The following is a 6,053-nucleotide window of genomic DNA, read 5'->3' as shown; positions in this document are numbered from 1 at the left end:
TTTGATGGTCAACAATTTAGGAATCCTAGAACCATGCTATATTTCCTCATACTTTTAAAATAGGATTTATATGTACATTAAATATCCTCACGTATTAGTATTTAATGGCTATTTTTACAAATACCTAACTTATGCTGCTACGGCAATTAAGACGTCAGTATTACCTTTAAGAAAGAGCACCCAGAAAAAGATTTAAATTCTCAATCCTGTGCCTCTGTTTTAGGATATAAAATACTACGATCACAAATTATACTTAATGAAGGCAAGAAAAATGCTTCTAAAAATGTATAGAACCTTAGATTATTTTCAAAGTGGGCCATCAGAAAGAACTTAGCTTTGTACTTTGACTAAAGGCTAAGGTAGTCAAATCCTCTTTGATGTAGGGTGCCTGCACGTTTATTTTTGGGACAAACACATTTAAACTTCTTACAAGTTTTTGTTTTTGCATGTGATACCTTACGGATGACTCTTAATACACTAGAATCTGCCTCAGTTATCTACGTATGTTTAAGTCTACTGGTATTAAAACATTTATTCAAGACAAGGATATGGATCTAAAAATGCTACCTGAGCTGCATAAACATGTCTTCAAAGTAGAGAACATGTTCTCCAATATTTTTGAGACCGTTTGATCAGTCTTTCAAAGTGAAAACAGAAGTTAATGAGATGCCTAAATGGTAGATTATTTTGTGTGTGCATGCTAAGAAAAATGCTATTGCTTTAGTTTGAGCTCTTCAGTGAGTCTGTTGTGGTAAGGAACAATATTATCAGTTTAAATATCTTTAAAGATAGAATTTTAAGTAGGCATGAACTGTAGTGAGAACTGACTTATGATACCTATTACTCTAAAACATTCACTTTATTTACCTAAAGAATATAGGTTGCTTTATGAATCCTTTTTTAACCTTTAAATATAGGTTAGCTCTATTTCATGATTTTTTTTTAATGTAACTTTTTTTTTTTTTTTTTTTTTTGGTGCAGATCCATTGTTCTTAGGTTGTATATTCAAGTTTTGGGAAATGTTTATTTAAAAATTGTTTTGCTCTACAAGTGTTATAAACATTGTATCTAAGAGAGTAGCCTGGACTTACATTTTTAAATTAGCTTATGCGTGCCTTTTAATTTTTTGAAAATCTCTTACTGCCACATATGGTGTGAAATCACAGTAAGTTGCTTAGTGACACCCCGCCATATCTGCTGGCTGCGGGAGATTGGCATCAGATATTGAAATTGTTCCTGTGCCAGGCTACAGGAAAGAGGATGTGATTGTTAATAAAATACACCCTATCTTTTCTGTGCTGCAACAATGTGTACTAATTTGTTTTCTTCATTTGTTTCCACTGCCTTTGTGTACGTATTATAAAAGTTCAAATTTTCTCCCAATTAGCAGTTCAGATGTTCCCTAATTTATTAAACACGCCTTTATTCATAATTTGTTTTTTAGGTTATTATTAATGCATTATAGCAGTAACTAATGACTGTTTATTTTTATTACAGTATTTAAAATATGTAGTTATTGCAATTTTTATTGTGGAGTTTGCAGAATTATCAATTGTATAAACGAAACCTTTAAATTAGCTTGGTGTGAGGACTCTTTAATGCTTGCAAAGAGGGGAAAGGGGTTTTTAGTTAAAGATTGACTGTTCCAGCTTCCCTTACAAAGTCGTAGCGAAGTCGGCTCAAGGTAACGACCCAGCCATGTAGTCGTGCCTCATAGATGCCCACAGCTATTTTGTATGGCCACCAGGATTTTAAACTTTTTCAGTAATGTTGCACCTCTTGTTTTCCAAAGTAAAATAAGCATAGGCTCCTGGCTTGCTGAACTCTTATGTATCATTTCTGGTCCCTCATTTTATATTAAGCACCTCCACTTGCCCCTTAACTAAAATTTCTCCAAAGCTGTTATTATTAACTAGAGTTTCTCATTTCAGTTACCTTAATTTTCTGTTCCTTTACACCCAGAACCGTCCATCTGTTTTGGATTACTGGCCATGAGAATTTCTGAAGACAGGATATCTTAATTTTTGAGACTTGCCACTTGCTCCAGGAAGGAGTGTTATGAACACTCAAATACCAGAATGTTATTAATTAGTGAAAGGACTACTAAAGGGAGAAGGGCCTCAATCTAGGAATCTCGAGTGGGTGTTGAAGCCCAAAGAATAGGGCCTACATTTTCATTTGTTGAATTGCCATTTTCCTGCCTACTTGTCTTTATCATACTTGTTATTTCTGTTTTGTGTTTACTTTTGTGTTATTTTAGCATTCAGTTTTGCATGATCATAGAGCTGCTACTGGTGCAGTAATCCAGAAGATCTGCACTTCCTTGCTCCTGGCCTGCACAATACATTTTGAAGCAGATTGGTCACTGGTTTTCAGAGGACTAGATCCCATGGTCTTGATCTGTATATTGTATATAACTGATAGGCCAAAGAGTGTTCTTTTCCAGAGCCTCCAGTGGTTGCACCAGAGGATGTCGAACAGTTGTATTTTTCACATATATTTTCTTCATATGTATTAATGTGAAACCAGTAAGTTAAGGAGTAAAATTTTCAGTGGTCAGCAGCTTTCACTGTCGCTCAGGAATTCCTAAGGGGTGCGGCTGTGGGTGTGTGTAAGAGGGTCTGTACAATTGATTACTAAACCTGGTCCTTGAGCGTTAGAATAAAATAGGTTTGTGGTTTTATATACATTTGGATAATGATTGTTTCCTTCCTCATTTTCCAGGCTTCTGGAACTGCACTATGGGTTGAAAAGCAAGTAGCAAGGAATTAACAAAGGAATATATAATGCAGCCTCTTCTAAGTGCTGTTGAACATCTTACTGTAAAGTGGGTTGGGGGGGAGCAAAAATGATCTTATGGAGCCACAGTAGATGTTAATTTCCTTATGATTGCTGTCAGTAATACCACTTCTGTGTTTAGAGCAGAATTTAACTTGTTGTAATATACAAGTACATCTGTATCAGTCCATGAAGTGGGAATCCTCTTTGGAGAGGTTAAAGTATTAGTGTTTGTGAGTAGTAAAACCAAAACAGCACAGCTGCTACCTATCTGTCTCCACCAAACTCCTAAACCAACTTGGAAGGTTGACAGGAGTTTGGCTGGTTTTTTAAACCTGTTGGTTTGCAAATAAGGAAATGAGATTTCATGCCAAGTGCCCAAGTTAGTTCGAGCCATAATGGTACTCTTTCCACATAAGCTGCTTTTGCATTAATAATATGAAACCAGTGATAGATTATAAACTAGAAATTGAAATGACTACTGTAGTTGAGAAAGAAGTATTTTAGTTCCATAAGGAATATATTGTTCTGGTCTATAAGGTCAGTTGTCACTAAACTTGGGAAAAATGTTCTTTGGGCCCAAGAGCCCAGTGTAATAATAACTTTTGCCTTCCAAACTCATAAGTAGATGCTAATTTAAGATGCTTCGATGCGTGTAAACTGAATTTTAGAAGCAGAAAGATGACACAGGAGTGTATGGCAAAGTTTACTAAGAAAAGACTTTTATTTTACTCTTGTTTTGAAAGGTCTTCCCTTTGAGTAATTTGAGCTGTATCATTTGCAGAAGAGTCCTAAAAATTTCAGTGACCTTTATGAAATAAACCGCATGCAATGCCAGGAAACAGTAGTAGAGGCTCACAGCTACACGGGAAGTTCATGGCTTGGACGACGTTTAATCAACATGTATATCAAATTTCAGTAATTTCTCTGTAATGTTACATTTAGATAAGGCTTTTGTTCTTTGTTTTTATAGAAGTTATGTTAAAGATGTCTTTTGAAGTACATCTGAGAATTGATGGATTACTATACAAGGAATATATAAGAAACATCCATAAAGTCTAAAGACCAAAGCATGTTTAGGAATTCAAGGGGGCAGGAACATGACTTTACCAAGGTGCATTTACTTGGGCAAACTTGATTGCCAACTTAATCTTCTAAACTGAAATTTACACTTGCTACCTCGTTACATATTCAAATTTATATTTCTATTGACTTTTATAATTGACTATCTGAAACGCCCCAAGTTTTAACCTGACTTTTAGAAATTTCTTCTTTAACTTTGGAAGTAGTTGAAGTTACTTCCTCAGCTGAAATAAAACTTCCTTTTTTTTTTTTTTTTTTGGTGGGGTTAAATATGTGCTGGTAAAATTATGGATTTTCAGGAATAACTGTGTTTCTTCCTACAATTTTAATCATAAAGTGAAATCCAAATACAAACATGTATCAAATTGATGTGATTAGGTTCTTTTTGGTTTGCCATCCATTAAAGTTTGAACTTTGTCTTGTAACATGCTGATGTAACAGTTTCTGCCTGGCATATATTTACAGATACAGACACAAATGGCTTGAGATGATGCTTTTAATTACAGTTGCCCCTTGGACAACTTGGGTTTGAAATCGTGGTTCCATTTACAGGGATTTTTTTCAATAAATACAGTGGTCTCAATGTGTTTTCCTTAGATTTTTCTTAACATTAGCTTGCTATAAGAATACAGAATATACATACAACAACAAAATATGTGGTGACTGATTTTATGTTATTGGTAAGGGTTCTGTAACAAGACTATTGGTAGTTAAGTTTTTGGGAAGTCCAAAGTTACACAAGGATTTTTGATGGGGCAGGGGCTCCCGACCCTCTCCTCCTTCACAGGTTAATGGAACTGAAATTAGGGTAAACAGCAGAGGAACATTTTCACCTTGAAATTGTTACTGTTGATGTTTTTCACCTAGTCTCTACAGATAATCCGTCTTTACTGAAAATAAATTGATAAATATTCACACCCTAGTTACACAGTGGTAATCTTTGTGTAGGATTTTATTTTTTTGATCAAATACACACTTTGTTTAAAAACAGGTTTTACATTACATTTTACCCAAGGTAAAATGCTTTGGACGTGTGAATATCTGATTTACTAAAAATGGAAGCCAGGGTTATTTTCAGACCATGCAAATTTCCTTTATTTCCTCTAGTTTACTTGGAGAGAGGATGTGGGAGCGAAGAGGTCACCATTTAAATTTCACAAAATAACTTTGCTAAATATGAAACGGATGGTACTGTTTCGGTTTTAGTTCTTTTAGAAAATCACTAGCTTTACATTAAATTTCAAACGAATTCCTTAAATGTTTTAGGACATTTGTTAAAACCACTCCTTTTTTAACCCTTGTGATAAAGTTATGAATAATACTATCTGCCCCTTCCTGGTTTTGTAGTCTTCACGGGAATCAGTCCGTGACTTCAAATCGGTGTGCAGTATTTGAGCATTTAAAAAAAAAAAAAAATCCTCAAATTGGAGGCTTATTTTAAAACTAGCAATTAGAGAAAATAAAATAGTTTTCGTCTCAAAGATTTACCCGGAATAATGTGAATGAATGTATTCGGTACCTCGCGTGCCATAGTGTTTTCGATCTTAACAAACTAGTCTTAACAAAACTTTTACATTTCCAGTGGAAACGTACATCAACTTTTGTTTAGTATTGCCGAAAAGGAATACTTACTAAGGCGTAAACATTCTCAAACGTGGTTATAAAGAAGAGTGAAGGAAATACTGGTAAATATCCAAGCAAGATGTTTTACCATGTATATTTTTAAATGTAGTGTAGATAATTTAGCTAAAGAAACAGATCTTGCAGGAATACCGTCTGGTTCGTTGCGTCTGAAACATTAAAGAAATCCTGGAGTACACAGAAAAATTTTTAAAGCATGTTGGGGGCATACGGCGTATCTTCCTCTTATTCAAACAATTGTACGTGGGTACTATGCCTTCTTTCTGCCGAGTCCTCCCTGCTGTCCGTCATCTCAGGAGCTGCCGGCGCGGACTCGGTGCGCGGTTGAGTCCTGGCGGTCTGGTTCCGGGTGGGCGGGCCGTCGCGCTCTCGCCCGCAGGGAAGTCAGGCCGGTCGCTAGTGGGCGCTGTGGGTCCGTGGAAGCCGTCGGCGCGGTGGCGCGCGTCCAAGGCGTTCTTTGGGAAAGCACTTGCCTAGAACCCAAGTGAAGAATTCCTGCCAAAAGAATTCCATTTGGGCGTTATTTGTCACCGTCACCCTAAATTCTCGGT

This window comes from Acinonyx jubatus, chromosome A1 (assembly GCF_027475565.1).
Source record: "Acinonyx jubatus isolate Ajub_Pintada_27869175 chromosome A1, VMU_Ajub_asm_v1.0, whole genome shotgun sequence".
NCBI classification, from domain to species: Eukaryota; Metazoa; Chordata; class Mammalia; order Carnivora; family Felidae; genus Acinonyx; species Acinonyx jubatus.
Note: the sequence above shows the minus strand (reverse complement) of the source record.